Here is an 18,305-nt window from a genome sequence, read left to right as displayed (position 1 = left end):
TGTAGCTTCCACATACTGCATCCCACAACATTACTTTTATGTTGGTTGTTATTTGGGCTGCTGAAGGCATGATTTAAAGCAGTTTTGGTGAATTAGAAACAAAAAAAGTTTTTTTGCAAAAAAGTATGGTGCTAAGTGTAACTAGCTTCATGTTTTCATCCAAATACTGTATTGCTTGTAGCTTCCACATACTGCACCCCACAACATTACTTTTATGTTGGTTGTTATTTGGGCTGCTGAAGGCATGATTTAAAGCAGTTTTGGTGAATTAGAAACAAAAAAAGTTTTTTTGCAAAAAAGTATGGTGCTAAGTGTAACTAGCTTCATGTTTTCATCCAAATACTGTATTGCTTGTAGCTTCCACATACTGCACCCCACAACATTACTTTTATGTTGGTTGTTATTTGGGCTGCTGAAGGCATGATTTAAAGCAGTTTTGGTGAATTAGAAACAAAAAAAAGTTTTTTTGCAAAAAAGTATGGTGCTAAGAGTGTAACTAGCTTCATGTTTTCATCCAAATACTGTATTGCTTGTAGCTTCCACATACTGCACCCCACAACATTACTTTTATGTTGGTTGTTATTTGGGCTGCTGAAGGCATGATTTAAAGCAGTTTTGGTGAATTAGAAACAAAAAAAGTTTTTTTGCAAAAAAGTATGGAGCTAGGTGTAGATAGCTTCATGTTTTCATCCAAATACTGTATTGCTTGTAGCTTCCACATACTGCACCCCACAACATTACTTTAATGTTGGTTGTTATTTGGGCAGCTAAAGGCATGATTTAAAGCAGTTTTGGTGAATTAGAAACAAAAAAAGTTTTTTTGCAAAAAAGTATGGTGCTAGGTGTAGATAGCTTCATGTTTTCATCCAAATACTGTATTGCTTGTAGCTTCCACATACTGCATCCCACAACATTACTTTTATGTTGGTTGTTATTTGGGCTGCTGAAGGCATGATTTAAAGCAGTTTTGGTGAATTAGAAACAAAAAAAGTTTTTTTGCAAAAAAGTATGGTGCTAAGTGTAACTTGCTTCATGTTTTCATCCAAATACTGTATTGCTTGTAGCTTCCACATACTGCACCCCACAACATTACTTTTATGTTGGTTGTTATTTGGGCTGCTGAAGGCATGATTTAAAGCAGTTTTGGTGAATTAGAAACAAAAAAAGTTTTTTTGCAAAAAAGTATGGTGCTAAGTGTAACTAGCTTCATGTTTTCATCCAAATACTGTATTGCTTGTAGCTTCCACATACTGCACCCCACAACATTACTTTAATGTTGGTTGTTATTTGGGCAGCTAAAGGAATGATTTAAAGCAGTTTTGGTGAATTAGAAACAAAAAAAGTTTTTTTGCAAAAAAGTATGGTGCTAGGTGTAGATAGCTTCATGTTTTCATCCAAATACTGTATTGCTTGTAGCTTCCACATACTGCATCCCACAACATTCCTTTTATGTTGTTTGTTATTTGGGCTGCTGAAGGCATGATTTAAAGCAGTTTTGGTGAATTAGAAACAAAAAAAGTTTTTTTGCAAAAAAGTATGGTGCTAGGTGTAGATAGCTTCATCATTTGAAAAGTAGATAGCTTCATGTTTTAATCCAAATACTGTATTGCTTGTAGCTTCCACATACTGCACCCCACAACATTACTTTAATGTTGGTTGTTATTTGGGCAGCTAAAGGCATGATTTAAAGCAGTTTTGGTGAATTAGAAACAAAAAAAGTTTTTTTGCAAAAAAGTATGGTGCTAAGTGTAACTAGCTTCATGTTTTCATCCAAATACTGTATTGCTTGTAGCTTCCACATACTGCACCCCACAACATTACTTTTATGTTGGTTGTTATTTGGGCTGCTGAAGGCATGATTTAAAGCAGTTTTGGTGAATTAGAAACAAAAAAAGTTTTTTTGCAAAAAAGTATGGTGCTAGGTGTAGATAGCTTCATCATTTGAAAAGTGGATAGCTTCATGTTTTAATCCAAATACTGTATTGCTTGTAGCTTCCACATACTGCACCCCACAACATTACTTTAATGTTGGTTGTTATTTGGGCAGCTAAAGGCATGATTTAAAGCAGTTTTGGTGAATTAGAAACGAAAAAAGTTTTTTTGCAAAAAAGTATGGTGCTAGGTGTAGATAGCTTCATGTTTTCATCCAAATACTGTATTGTGTGTAGCTTCCACATACTGCATCCCACAACATTACTTTTATGTTGGTTGTTATTTGGGCTGCTGAAGGCATGATTTAAAGCAGTTTTGGTGAATTAGAAACAAAAAAAGTTTTTTTGCAAAAAAGTATGGTGCTAGGTGTAGATAGCTTCATGTTTTCATCCAAATACTGTATTGCTTGTAGCTTCCACATACTGCACCCCACAACATTACTTTTATGTTGGTTGTTATTTGGGCTGCTGAAGGCATGATTTAAAGCAGTTTTGGTGAATTAGAAACAAAAAAAGTTTTTTTGCAAAAAAGTATGGTGCTAAGTGTAACTAGCTTCATGTTTTCATCCAAATACTGTATTGCTTGTAGCTTCCACATACTGCACCCCACAACATTACTTTAATGTTGGTTGTTATTTGGGCAGCTAAAGGCATGATTTAAAGCAGTTTTGGTGAATTAGAAACAAAAAAAGTTTTTTTGCAAAAAAGTATGGTGCTAGGTGTAGATAGCTTCATGTTTTCATCCAAATACTGTATTGCTTGTAGCTTCCACATACTGCATCCCACAACATTACTTTTATGTTGGTTGTTATTTGGGCTGCTGAAGGCATGATTTAAAGCAGTTTTGGTGAATTAGAAACAAAAAAAGTTTTTTTGCAAAAAAGTATGGTGCTAAGTGTTACTAGCTTCATGTTTTCATCCAAATACTGTATTGCTTGTAGCTTCCACATACTGCATCCCACAACATTACTTTTATGTTGGTTGTTATTTGGGCTGCTGAAGGCATGATTTAAAGCAGTTTTGGTGAATTAGAAACAAAAAAAGTTTTTTTGCAAAAAAGTATGGTGCTAAGTGTAACTAGCTTCATGTTTTCATCCAAATACTGTATTGCTTGTAGCTTCCACATACTGCACCCCACAACATTACTTTTATGTTGGTTGTTATTTGGGCTGCTGAAGGCATGATTTAAAGCAGTTTTGGTGAATTAGAAACAAAAAAAGTTTTTTTGCAAAAAAGTATGGTGCTAAGTGTAACTAGCTTCATGTTTTCATCCAAATACTGTATTGCTTGTAGCTTCCACATACTGCACCCCACAACATTACTTTTATGTTGGTTGTTATTTGGGCTGCTGAAGGCATGATTTAAAGCAGTTTTGGTGAATTAGAAACAAAAAAAAGTTTTTTTGCAAAAAAGTATGGTGCTAAGAGTGTAACTAGCTTCATGTTTTCATCCAAATACTGTATTGCTTGTAGCTTCCACATACTGCACCCCACAACATTACTTTTATGTTGGTTGTTATTTGGGCTGCTGAAGGCATGATTTAAAGCAGTTTTGGTGAATTAGAAACAAAAAAAGTTTTTTTGCAAAAAAGTATGGAGCTAGGTGTAGATAGCTTCATGTTTTCATCCAAATACTGTATTGCTTGTAGCTTCCACATACTGCACCCCACAACATTACTTTAATGTTGGTTGTTATTTGGGCAGCTAAAGGCATGATTTAAAGCAGTTTTGGTGAATTAGAAACAAAAAAAGTTTTTTTGCAAAAAAGTATGGTGCTAGGTGTAGATAGCTTCATGTTTTCATCCAAATACTGTATTGCTTGTAGCTTCCACATACTGCATCCCACAACATTACTTTTATGTTGGTTGTTATTTGGGCTGCTGAAGGCATGATTTAAAGCAGTTTTGGTGAATTAGAAACAAAAAAAGTTTTTTTGCAAAAAAGTATGGTGCTAAGTGTAACTTGCTTCATGTTTTCATCCAAATACTGTATTGCTTGTAGCTTCCACATACTGCACCCCACAACATTACTTTTATGTTGGTTGTTATTTGGGCTGCTGAAGGCATGATTTAAAGCAGTTTTGGTGAATTAGAAACAAAAAAAGTTTTTTTGCAAAAAAGTATGGTGCTAGGTGTAGATAGCTTCATGTTTTCATCCAAATACTGTATTGTGTGTAGCTTCCACATACTGCATCCCACAACATTACTTTTATGTTGGTTGTTATTTGGGCTGCTGAAGGCATGATTTAAAGCAGTTTTGGTGAATTAGAAACAAAAAAAGTTTTTTTGCAAAAAAGTATGGTGCTAAGTGTAACTAGCTTCATGTTTTCATCCAAATACTGTATTGCTTGTAGCTTCCACATACTGCACCCCACAACATTACTTTTATGTTGGTTGTTATTTGGGCTGCTGAAGGCATGATTTAAAGCAGTTTTGGTGAATTAGAAACAAAAAAAGTTTTTTTGCAAAAAAGTATGGTGCTAAGTGTTACTAGCTTCATGTTTTCATCCAAATACTGTATTGCTTGTAGCTTCCACATACTGCATCCCACAACATTACTTTTATGTTGGTTGTTATTTGGGCTGCTGAAGGCATGATTTAAAGCAGTTTTGGTGAATTAGAAACAAAAAAAGTTTTTTTGCAAAAAAGTATGGTGCTAAGTGTAACTAGCTTCATGTTTTCATCCAAATACTGTATTGCTTGTAGCTTCCACATACTGCACCCCACAACATTACTTTTATGTTGGTTGTTATTTGGGCTGCTGAAGGCATGATTTAAAGCAGTTTTGGTGAATTAGAAACAAAAAAAGTTTTTTTGCAAAAAAGTATGGTGCTAAGTGTAACTAGCTTCATGTTTTCATCCAAATACTGTATTGCTTGTAGCTTCCACATACTGCACCCCACAACATTACTTTTATGTTGGTTGTTATTTGGGCTGCTGAAGGCATGATTTAAAGCAGTTTTGGTGAATTAGAAACAAAAAAAAGTTTTTTTGCAAAAAAGTATGGTGCTAAGAGTGTAACTAGCTTCATGTTTTCATCCAAATACTGTATTGCTTGTAGCTTCCACATACTGCACCCCACAACATTACTTTTATGTTGGTTGTTATTTGGGCTGCTGAAGGCATGATTTAAAGCAGTTTTGGTGAATTAGAAACAAAAAAAGTTTTTTTGCAAAAAAGTATGGAGCTAGGTGTAGATAGCTTCATGTTTTCATCCAAATACTGTATTGCTTGTAGCTTCCACATACTGCACCCCACAACATTACTTTAATGTTGGTTGTTATTTGGGCAGCTAAAGGCATGATTTAAAGCAGTTTTGGTGAATTAGAAACAAAAAAAGTTTTTTTGCAAAAAAGTATGGTGCTAGGTGTAGATAGCTTCATGTTTTCATCCAAATACTGTATTGCTTGTAGCTTCCACATACTGCATCCCACAACATTACTTTTATGTTGGTTGTTATTTGGGCTGCTGAAGGCATGATTTAAAGCAGTTTTGGTGAATTAGAAACAAAAAAAGTTTTTTTGCAAAAAAGTATGGTGCTAAGTGTAACTTGCTTCATGTTTTCATCCAAATACTGTATTGCTTGTAGCTTCCACATACTGCACCCCACAACATTACTTTTATGTTGGTTGTTATTTGGGCTGCTGAAGGCATGATTTAAAGCAGTTTTGGTGAATTAGAAACAAAAAAAGTTTTTTTGCAAAAAAGTATGGTGCTAGGTGTAGATAGCTTCATGTTTTCATCCAAATACTGTATTGTGTGTAGCTTCCACATACTGCATCCCACAACATTACTTTTATGTTGGTTGTTATTTGGGCTGCTGAAGGCATGATTTAAAGCAGTTTTGGTGAATTAGAAACAAAAAAAGTTTTTTTGCAAAAAAGTATGGTGCTAAGTGTAACTAGCTTCATGTTTTCATCCAAATACTGTATTGCTTGTAGCTTCCACATACTGCACCCCACAACATTACTTTTATGTTGGTTGTTATTTGGGCTGCTGAAGGCATGATTTAAAGCAGTTTTGGTGAATTAGAAACAAAAAAAGTTTTTTTGCAAAAAAGTATGGTGCTAAGTGTTACTAGCTTCATGTTTTCATCCAAATACTGTATTGCTTGTAGCTTCCACATACTGCATCCCACAACATTACTTTTATGTTGGTTGTTATTTGGGCTGCTGAAGGCATGATTTAAAGCAGTTTTGGTGAATTAGAAACAAAAAAAGTTTTTTTGCAAAAAAGTATGGTGCTAAGTGTAACTAGCTTCATGTTTTCATCCAAATACTGTATTGCTTGTAGCTTCCACATACTGCACCCCACAACATTACTTTTATGTTGGTTGTTATTTGGGCTGCTGAAGGCATGATTTAAAGCAGTTTTGGTGAATTAGAAACAAAAAAAGTTTTTTTGCAAAAAAGTATGGTGCTAAGTGTAACTAGCTTCATGTTTTCATCCAAATACTGTATTGCTTGTAGCTTCCACATACTGCACCCCACAACATTACTTTTATGTTGGTTGTTATTTGGGCTGCTGAAGGCATGATTTAAAGCAGTTTTGGTGAATTAGAAACAAAAAAAAGTTTTTTTGCAAAAAAGTATGGTGCTAAGAGTGTAACTAGCTTCATGTTTTCATCCAAATACTGTATTGCTTGTAGCTTCCACATACTGCACCCCACAACATTACTTTTATGTTGGTTGTTATTTGGGCTGCTGAAGGCATGATTTAAAGCAGTTTTGGTGAATTAGAAACAAAAAAAGTTTTTTTGCAAAAAAGTATGGAGCTAGGTGTAGATAGCTTCATGTTTTCATCCAAATACTGTATTGCTTGTAGCTTCCACATACTGCACCCCACAACATTACTTTAATGTTGGTTGTTATTTGGGCAGCTAAAGGCATGATTTAAAGCAGTTTTGGTGAATTAGAAACAAAAAAAGTTTTTTTGCAAAAAAGTATGGTGCTAGGTGTAGATAGCTTCATGTTTTCATCCAAATACTGTATTGCTTGTAGCTTCCACATACTGCATCCCACAACATTACTTTTATGTTGGTTGTTATTTGGGCTGCTGAAGGCATGATTTAAAGCAGTTTTGGTGAATTAGAAACAAAAAAAGTTTTTTTGCAAAAAAGTATGGTGCTAAGTGTAACTTGCTTCATGTTTTCATCCAAATACTGTATTGCTTGTAGCTTCCACATACTGCACCCCACAACATTACTTTTATGTTGGTTGTTATTTGGGCTGCTGAAGGCATGATTTAAAGCAGTTTTGGTGAATTAGAAACAAAAAAAGTTTTTTTGCAAAAAAGTATGGTGCTAAGTGTAACTAGCTTCATGTTTTCATCCAAATACTGTATTGCTTGTAGCTTCCACATACTGCACCCCACAACATTACTTTAATGTTGGTTGTTATTTGGGCAGCTAAAGGAATGATTTAAAGCAGTTTTGGTGAATTAGAAACAAAAAAAGTTTTTTTGCAAAAAAGTATGGTGCTAGGTGTAGATAGCTTCATGTTTTCATCCAAATACTGTATTGCTTGTAGCTTCCACATACTGCATCCCACAACATTCCTTTTATGTTGTTTGTTATTTGGGCTGCTGAAGGCATGATTTAAAGCAGTTTTGGTGAATTAGAAACAAAAAAAGTTTTTTTGCAAAAAAGTATGGTGCTAGGTGTAGATAGCTTCATCATTTGAAAAGTAGATAGCTTCATGTTTTAATCCAAATACTGTATTGCTTGTAGCTTCCACATACTGCACCCCACAACATTACTTTAATGTTGGTTGTTATTTGGGCAGCTAAAGGCATGATTTAAAGCAGTTTTGGTGAATTAGAAACAAAAAAAGTTTTTTTGCAAAAAAGTATGGTGCTAAGTGTAACTAGCTTCATGTTTTCATCCAAATACTGTATTGCTTGTAGCTTCCACATACTGCACCCCACAACATTACTTTTATGTTGGTTGTTATTTGGGCTGCTGAAGGCATGATTTAAAGCAGTTTTGGTGAATTAGAAACAAAAAAAGTTTTTTTGCAAAAAAGTATGGTGCTAGGTGTAGATAGCTTCATCATTTGAAAAGTGGATAGCTTCATGTTTTAATCCAAATACTGTATTGCTTGTAGCTTCCACATACTGCACCCCACAACATTACTTTAATGTTGGTTGTTATTTGGGCAGCTAAAGGCATGATTTAAAGCAGTTTTGGTGAATTAGAAACGAAAAAAGTTTTTTTGCAAAAAAGTATGGTGCTAGGTGTAGATAGCTTCATGTTTTCATCCAAATACTGTATTGTGTGTAGCTTCCACATACTGCATCCCACAACATTACTTTTATGTTGGTTGTTATTTGGGCTGCTGAAGGCATGATTTAAAGCAGTTTTGGTGAATTAGAAACAAAAAAAGTTTTTTTGCAAAAAAGTATGGTGCTAGGTGTAGATAGCTTCATGTTTTCATCCAAATACTGTATTGCTTGTAGCTTCCACATACTGCACCCCACAACATTACTTTTATGTTGGTTGTTATTTGGGCTGCTGAAGGCATGATTTAAAGCAGTTTTGGTGAATTAGAAACAAAAAAAGTTTTTTTGCAAAAAAGTATGGTGCTAAGTGTAACTAGCTTCATGTTTTCATCCAAATACTGTATTGCTTGTAGCTTCCACATACTGCACCCCACAACATTACTTTAATGTTGGTTGTTATTTGGGCAGCTAAAGGCATGATTTAAAGCAGTTTTGGTGAATTAGAAACAAAAAAAGTTTTTTTGCAAAAAAGTATGGTGCTAGGTGTAGATAGCTTCATCATTTGAAAAGTAGATAGCTTCATGTTTTAATCCAAATACTGTATTGCTTGTAGCTTCCACATACTGCACCCCACAACATTACTTTAATGTTGGTTGTTATTTGGGCAGCTAAAGGCATGATTTAAAGCAGTTTTGGTGAATTAGAAACAAAAAAAGTTTTTTTGCAAAAAAGTATGGTGCTAGGTGTAGATAGCTTCATGTTTTCATCCAAATACTGTATTGCGTGTAGCTTCCACATACTGCATCCCACAACATTACTTTTATGTTGGTTGTTATTTGGGCTGCTGAAGGCATGATTTAAAGCAGTTTTGGTGAATTAGAAACAAAAAAAGTTTTTTTGCAAAAAAGTATGGTGCTAGGTGTAACTAGCTTCATGTTTTCATCCAAATACTGTATTGCTTGTAGCTTCCACATACTGCATCCCACAACATTACTTTTATGTTGGTTGTTATTTGGGCTGCTGAAGGCATGATTTAAAGCAGTTTTGGTGAATTAGAAACAAAAAAGTTTTTTGCAAAAAAGTATGGTGCTAAGTGTAACTAGCTTCATGTTTTCATCCAAATACTGTATTGCTTGTAGCTTCCACATACTGCACCCCACAACATTACTTTAATGTTGGTTGTTATTTGGGCAGCTAAAGGCATGATTTAAAGCAGTTTTGGTGAATTAGAAACAAAAAAAGTTTTTTTGCAAAAAAGTATGGTGCTAAGTGTTACTAGCTTCATGTTTTCATCCAAATACTGTATTGCTTGTAGCTTCCACATACTGCACCCCACAACATTACTTTTATGTTGGTTGTTATTTGGGCTGCTGAAGGCATGATTTAAAGCAGTTTTGGTGAATTAGAAACAAAAAAAGTTTTTTTGCAAAAAAGTATGGTGCTAGGTGTAGATAGCTTCATGTTTTCATCCAAATACTGTATTGCGTGTAGCTTCCACATACTGCATCCCACAACATTACTTTTATGTTGGTTGTTATTTGGGCTGCTGAAGGCATGATTTAAAGCAGTTTTGGTGAATTAGAAACAAAAAAAGTTTTTTTGCAAAAAAGTATGGTGCTAAGTGTAACTAGCTTCATGTTTTCATCCAAATACTGTATTGCTTGTAGCTTCCACATAATGCACCCCACAACATTACTTTTATGTTGGTTGTTATTTGGGCTGCTGAAGGCATGATTTAAAGCAGTTTTGGTGAATTAGAAACAAAAAAAGTTTTTTTGCAAAAAAGTATGGTGCTAAGTGGAACTAGCTTCATGTTTTCATCCAAATACTGTATTGCTTGTAGCTTCCACATACTGCACCCCACAACATTACTTTTATGTTGGTTGTTATTTGGGCTGCTGAAGGCATGATTTAAAGCAGTTTTGGTGAATTAGAAACAAAAAAAGTTTTTTTGCAAAAAAGTATGGTGCTAGGTGTAGATAGCTTCATCATTTGAAAAGTGGATAGCTTCATGTTTTAATCCAAATACTGTATTGCTTGTAGCTTCCACATACTGCACCCCACAACATTACTTTAATGTTGGTTGTTATTTGGGCAGCTAAAGGCATGATTTAAAGCAGTTTTGGTGAATTAGAAACAAAAAAAGTTTTTTTGCAAAAAAGTATGGTGCTAGGTGTAGATAGCTTCATGGTTTCATCCAAATACTGTATTGTGTGTAGCTTCCACATACTGCATCCCACAACATTACTTTTATGTTGGTTGTTATTTGGGCTGCTGAAGGCATGATTTAAAGCAGTTTTGGTGAATTAGAAACAAAAAAAGTTTTTTTTGCAAAAAAGTATGGTGCTAGGTGTAGATAGCTTCATGTTTTCATCCAAATACTGTATTGCGTGTAGCTTCCACATACTGCATCCCACAACATTACTTTTATGTTGGTTGTTATTTGGGCTGCTGAAGGCATGATTTAAAGCAGTTTTGGTGAATTAGAAACAAAAAAAGTTTTTTTGCAAAAAAGTATGGTGCTAAGTGTAACTAGCTTCATGTTTTCATCCAAATACTGTATTGCTTGTAGCTTCCACATACTGCACCCCACAACATTACTTTTATGTTGGTTGTTATTTGGGCTGCTGAAGGCATGATTTAAAGCAGTTTTGGTGAATTAGAAACAAAAAAAGTTTTTTTGCAAAAAAGTATGGTGCTAGGTGTAGATAGCTTCATGTTTTCATCCAAATACTGTATTGCTTGTAGCTTCCACATACTGCACCCCACAACATTACTTTTATGTTGGTTGTTATTTGGGCTGCTGAAGGCATGATTTAAAGCAGTTTTGGTGAATTAGAAACAAAAAAAGTTTTTTTGCAAAAAAGTATGGTGCTAAGTGTAACTAGCTTCATGTTTTCATCCAAATACTGTATTGCTTGTAGCTTCCACATACTGCACCCCACAACATTAATTTAATGTTGGTTGTTATTTGGGCAGCTAAAGGCATGATTTAAAGCAGTTTTGGTGAATTAGAAACAAAAAAAGTTTTTTGGCAAAAAAGTATGGTGCTAGGTGTAGATAGCTTCATGTTTTCATCCAAATACTGTATTGCTTGTAGCTTCCACATACTGCATCCCACAACATTACTTTTATGTTGGTTGTTATTTGGGCTGCTGAAGGCATGATTTAAAGCAGTTTTGGTGAATTAGAAACAAAAAAAGTTTTTTTGCAAAAAAGTATGGTGCTAGGTGTAGATAGCTTCATGTTTTCATCCAAATACTGTATTGCTTGTAGCTTCCACATACTGCATCCCACAACATTACTTTTATGTTGGTTGTTATTTGGGCTGCTCAAGGCATGATTTAAAGCAGTTTTGGTGAATTAGAAACAAAAAAAGTTTTTTTGCAAAAAAGTATGGTGCTAGGTGTAGATAGCTTCATGTTTTCATCCAAATACTGTATTGTGTGTAGCTTCCACATACTGCATCCCACAACATTACTTTTATGTTGGTTGTTATTTGGGCTGCTGAAGGCATGATTTAAAGCAGTTTTGGTGAATTAGAAACAAAAAAAGTTTTTTTGCAAAAAAGTATGGTGCTAAGTGTAACTAGCTTCATGTTTTCATCCAAATACTGTATTGCTTGTAGCTTCCACATAATGCACCCCACAACATTACTTTTATGTTGGTTGTTATTTGGGCTGCTGAAGGCATGATTTAAAGCAGTTTTGGTGAATTAGAAACAAAAAAAGTTTTTTTGCAAAAAAGTATGGTGCTAAGTGTAACTAGCTTCATGTTTTCATCCAAATACTGTATTGCTTGTAGCTTCCACATACTGCACCCCACAACATTACTTTTATGTTGGTTGTTATTTGGGCTGCTGAAGGCATGATTTAAAGCAGTTTTGGTGAATTAGAAACAAAAAAAGTTTTTTTGCAAAAAAGTATGGTGCTAGGTGTAGATAGCTTCATCATTTGAAAAGTGGATAGCTTCATGTTTTAATCCAAATACTGTATTGCTTGTAGCTTCCACATACTGCACCCCACAACATTACTTTTATGTTGGTTGTTATTTGGGCAGCTAAAGGCATGATTTAAAGCAGTTTTGGTGAATTAGAAACGAAAAAAGTTTTTTTGCAAAAAAGTATGGTGCTAGGTGTAGATAGCTTCATGTTTTCATCCAAATACTGTATTTGGGCTGCTGAAGGCATGATTTAAAGCAGTTTTGGTGAATTAGAAACAAAAAAAGTTTTTTTGCAAAAAAGTATGGTGCTACGTGTAACTAGCTTCATGTTTTCATCCAAATACTGTATTGCTTGTAGCTTCCACATACTGCACCCCACAACATTACTTTTATGTTGGTTGTTATTTGGGCTGCTGAAGGCATGATTTAAAGCAGTTTTGGTGAATTAGAAACAAAAAAAGTTTTTTTGCAAAAAAGTATGGTGCTAAGTGTAACTAGCTTCATGTTTTCATCCAAATACTGTATTGCTTGTAGCTTCCACATACTGCACCCCACAACATTACTTTAATGTTGGTTGTTATTTGGGCAGCTAAAGGCATGATTTAAAGCAGTTTTGGTGAATTAGAAACAAAAAAAGTTTTTTTGCAAAAAAGTATGGTGCTAGGTGTAGATAGCTTCATGTTTTCATCCAAATACTGTATTGCTTGTAGCTTCCACATACTGCATCCCACAACATTACTTTTATGTTGTTTGTTATTTGGGCTGCTGAAGGCATGATTTAAAGCAGTTTTGGTGAATTAGAAACAAAAAAAGTTTTTTTGCAAAAAAGTATGGTGCTAGGTGTAGATAGCTTCATCATTTGAAAAGTAGATAGCTTCATGTTTTAATCCAAATACTGTATTGCTTGTAGCTTCCACATACTGCACCCCACAACATTACTTTAATGTTGGTTGTTATTTGGGCAGCTAAAGGCATGATTTAAAGCAGTTTTGGTGAATTAGAAACAAAAAAAGTTTTTTTGCAAAAAAGTATGGTGCTAGGTGTAGATAGCTTCATGTTTTCATCCAAATACTGTATTGCGTGTAGCTTCCACATACTGCATCCCACAACATTACTTTTATGTTGGTTGTTATTTGGGCTGCTGAAGGCATGATTTAAAGCAGTTTTGGTGAATTAGAAACAAAAAAAGTTTTTTTGCAAAAAAGTATGGTGCTAGGTGTAACTAGCTTCATGTTTTCATCCAAATACTGTATTGCTTGTAGCTTCCACATACTGCACCCCACAACATTACTTTTATGTTGGTTGTTATTTGGGCTGCTGAAGGCATGATTTAAAGCAGTTTTGGTGAATTAGAAACAAAAAAAGTTTTTTTGCAAAAAAGTATGGTGCTAAGTGTAACTAGCTTCATGTTTTCATCCAAATACTGTATTGCTTGTAGCTTCCACATACTGCACCCCACAACATTACTTTTATGTTGGTTGTTATTTGGGCTGCTGAAGGCATGATTTAAAGCAGTTTTGGTGAATTAGAAACAAAAAAAGTTTTTTTGCAAAAAAGTATGGTGCTAGGTGTAGATAGCTTCATCATTTGAAAAGTAGATAGCTTCATGTTTTAATCCAAATACTGTATTGCTTGTAGCTTCCACATACTGCACCCCACAACATTACTTTAATGTTGGTTGTTATTTGGGCAGCTAAACGCATGATTTAAAGCAGTTTTGGTGAATTAGAAACAAAAAAAGTTTTTTTGCAAAAAAGTATGGTGCTAGGTGTAGATAGCTTCATGTTTTCATCCAAATACTGTATTGCTTGTAGCTTCCACATAATGCACCCCACAACATTACTTTTATGTTGGTTGTTATTTGGGCTGCTGAAGGCATGAATTAAAGCAGTTTTGGTGAATTAGAAACAAAAAAAGTTTTTTTGCAAAAAAGTATGGTGCTAAGTGTAACTAGCTTCATGTTTTCATCCAAATACTGTATTGCTTGTAGCTTCCACATACTGCACCCCACAACATTACTTTTATGTTGGTTGTTATTTGGGCTGCTGAAGGCATGATTTAAAGAAGTTTTGGTGAATTAGAAACAAAAAAAGTTTTTTTGCAAAAAAGTATGGTGCTAGGTGTAGATAGCTTCATCATTTGAAAAGTGGATAGCTTCATGTTTTAATCCAAATACTGTATTGCTTGTAGCTTCCACATACTGCACCCCACAACATTACTTTTATGTTGGTTGTTATTTGGGCAGCTAAAGGCATGATTTAAAGCAGTTTTGGTGAATTAGAAACGAAAAAAGTTTTTTTGCAAAAAAGTATGGTGCTAGGTGTAGATAGCTTCATGTTTTCATCCAAATACTGTATTGCTTGTAGCTTCCACATACTGCATCCCACAACATTACTTTTATGTTGGTTGTTATTTGGGCTGCTGAAGGCATGATTTAAAGCAGTTTTGGTGAATTAGAAACAAAAAAAGTTTTTTTGCAAAAAAGTATGGTGCTAGGTGTAGATAGCTTCATGTTTTCATCCAAATACTGTATTGCGTGTAGCTTCCACATACTGCATCCTACAACATTACTTTTATGTTGGTTGTTATTTGGGCTGCTGAAGGCATGATTTAAAGCAGTTTTGGTGAATTAGAAACAAAAAAAGTTTTTTTGCAAAAAAGTATGGTGCTAGGTGTAACTAGCTTCATGTTTTCATCCAAATACTGTATTGCTTGTAGCTTCCACATACTGCACCCCACAACATTACTTTAATGTTGGTTGTTATTTGGGCTGCTGAAGGCATGATTTAAAGCAGTTTTGGTGAATTAGAAACAAAAAAAGTTTTTTTGCAAAAAAGTATGGTGCTAGGTGTAGATAGCTTCATCATTTGAAAAGTAGATAGCTTCATGTTTTCATCCAAATACTGTATTGCGTGTAGCTTCCACATACTGCATCCCACAACATTACTTTTATGTTGGTTGTTATTTGGGCTGCTGAAGGCATGATTTAAAGCAGTTTTGGTGAATTAGAAACAAAAAAAGTTTTTTTGCAAAAAAGTATGGTGCTAGGTGTAGATAGCTTCATGTTTTCATCCAAATACTGTATTGCGTGTTGCTTCCACATACTGCATCCCACAACATTACTTTTTATGTTGGTTGTTATTTGGGCTGCTGAAGGCATGATTTAAAGCAGTTTTGGTGAATTAGAAACAAAAAAAGTTTTTTTGCAAAAAAGTATGGTGCTAGGTGTAACTAGCTTCATGTTTTCATCCAAATACTGTATTGCTTGTAGCTTCCACATACTGCACCCCACAACATTACTTTTATGTTGGTTGTTATTTGGGCTGCTGAAGGCATGATTTAAAGCAGTTTTGGTGAATTAGAAACAAAAAAAGTTTTTTTGCAAAAAAGTATGGTGCTAAGTGTAACTAGCTTCATGTTTTCATCCAAATACTGTATTGCTTGTAGCTTCCACATACTGCACCCCACAACATTACTTTTATGTTGGTTGTTATTTGGGCTGCTGAAGGCATGATTTAAAGCAGTTTTGGTGAATTAGAAACAAAAAAAGTTTTTTTGCAAAAAAGTATGGTGCTAGGTGTAGATAGCTTCATCATTTGAAAAGTAGATAGCTTCATGTTTTAATCCAAATACTGTATTGCTTGTAGCTTCCACATACTGCACCCCACAACATTACTTTAATGTTGGTTGTTATTTGGGCAGCTAAAGGCATGATTTAAAGCAGTTTTGGTGAATTAGAAACAAAAAAAGTTTTTTTGCAAAAAAGTATGGTGCTAGGTGTAGATAGCTTCATGTTTTCATCCAAATACTGTATTGCTTGTAGCTTCCACATACTGCATCCCACAACATTACTTTTATGTTGGTTGTTATTTGGGCTGCTGAAGGCATGATTTAAAGCAGTTTTGGTGAATTAGAAACAAAAAAAGTTTTTTTGCAAAAAAGTATGGTGCTAGGTGTAGATAGCTTCATGTTTTCATCCAAATACTGTATTGCTTGTAGCTTCCACATACTGCACCCCACAACATTACTTTTATGTTGGTTGTTATTTGGGCTGCTGAAGGCATGATTTAAAGCAGTTTTGGTGAATTAGAAACAAAAAAAGTTTTTTTGCAAAAAAGTATGGTGCTAAGTGTAACTAGCTTCATGTTTTCATCCAAATACTGTATTGCTTGTAGCTTCCACATACTGCACCCCACAACATTACTTTTATGTTGGTTGTTATTTGGGCTGCTGAAGGCATGATTTAAAGCAGTTTTGGTGAATTAGAAACAAAAAAAGTTTTTTTGCAAAAAAGTATGGTGCTAGGTGTAGATAGCTTCATCTTTTGAAAAGTAGATAGCTTCATGTTTTAATCCAAATACTGTATTGCTTGTAGCTTCCACATACTGCACCCCACAACATTACTTTAATGTTGGTTGTTATTTGGGCAGCTAAACGCATGATTTAAAGCAGTTTTGGTGAATTAGAAACGAAAAAAGTTTTTTTGCAAAAAAGTATGGTGCTAGGTGTAGATAGCTTCATGTTTTCATCCAAATACTGTATTGCGTGTAGCTTCCACATACTGCATCCCACAACATTACTTTTATGTTGGTTGTTATTTGGGCTGCTGAAGGCATGATTTAAAGCAGTTTTGGTGAATTAGAAACAAAAAAAGTTTTTTTGCAAAAAAGTATGGTGCTAGGTGTAGATAGCTTCATGTTTTCATCCAAATACTGTATTGCGTGTAGCTTCCACATACTGCATCCCACAACATTACTTTTTATGTTGGTTGTTATTTGGGCTGCTGAAGGCATGATTTAAAGCAGTTTTGGTGAATTAGAAACAAAAAAAGTTTTTTTGCAAAAAAGTATGGTGCTAGGTGTAACTAGCTTCATGTTTTCATCCAAATACTGTATTGCTTGTAGCTTCCACATACTGCACCCCACAACATTACTTTTATGTTGGTTGTTATTTGGGCTGCTGAAGGCATGATTTAAAGCAGTTTTGGTGAATTAGAAACAAAAAAAGTTTTTTTGCAAAAAAGTATGGTGCTAAGTGTAACTAGCTTCATGTTTTCATCCAAATACTGTATTGCTTGTAGCTTCCACATACTGCACCCCACAACATTACTTTTATGTTGGTTGTTATTTGGGCTGCTGAAGGCATGATTTAAAGCAGTTTTGGTGAATTAGAAACAAAAAAAGTTTTTTTGCAAAAAAGTATGGTGCTAGGTGTAGATAGCTTCATCATTTGAAAAGTAGATAGCTTCATGTTTTAATCCAAATACTGTATTGCTTGTAGCTTCCACATACTGCACCCCACAACATTACTTTAATGTTGGTTGTTATTTGGGCAGCTAAAGGCATGATTTAAAGCAGTTTTGGTGAATTAGAAACAAAAAAAGTTTTTTTGCAAAAAAGTATGGTGCTAGGTGTAGATAGCTTCATGTTTTCATCCAAATACTGTATTGCGTGTAGCTTCCACATACTGCATCCCACAACATTACTTTTATGTTGGTTGTTATTTGGGCTGCTGAAGGCATGATTTAAAGCAGTTTTGGTGAATTAGAAACAAAAAAAGTTTTTTGCAAAAAAATATGGTGCTAAGTGTAACTAGCTTCATGTTTTCATCCAAATACTGTATTGCTTGTAGCTTCCACATACTGCACCCCACAACATTACTTTAATGTTGGTTGTTATTTGGGCAGCTAAAGGTATGATTTAAAGCAGTTTTGGTGAATTAGAAACAAAAAAAGTTTTTTTGCAAAAAAGTATGGTGCTAAGTGTAACTAGCTTCATGTTTTCATCCAAATACTGTATTGCTTGTAGCTTCCACATAATGCACCCCACAACATTACTTTTATGTTGGTTGTTATTTGGGCTGCTGAAGGCATGATTTAAAGCAGTTTTGGTGAATTAGAAACAAAAAAAGTTTTTTTGCAAAAAAGTATGGTGCTAAGTGTAACTAGCTTCATGTTTTCATCCAAATACTGTATTGCTTGTAGCTTCCACATACTGCACCCCACAACATTACTTTTATGTTGGTTGTTATTTGGGCTGCTGAAGGCATGATTTAAAGCAGTTTTGGTGAATTAGAAACAAAAAAAGTTTTTTTGCAAAAAAGTATGGTGCTAGGTGTAGATAGCTTCATCATTTGAAAAGTGGATAGCTTCATGTTTTAATCCAAATACTGTATTGCTTGTAGCTTCCACATACTGCACCCCACAACATTACTTT

This window comes from Spea bombifrons, chromosome 5 (genome assembly GCF_027358695.1).
Source record: "Spea bombifrons isolate aSpeBom1 chromosome 5, aSpeBom1.2.pri, whole genome shotgun sequence".
Lineage (NCBI taxonomy): Eukaryota > Metazoa > Chordata > Amphibia > Anura > Pelobatidae > Spea > Spea bombifrons.
The sequence above is the reverse complement of the archived record's forward strand: the minus strand, read 5'-3'. Positions refer to the sequence as shown.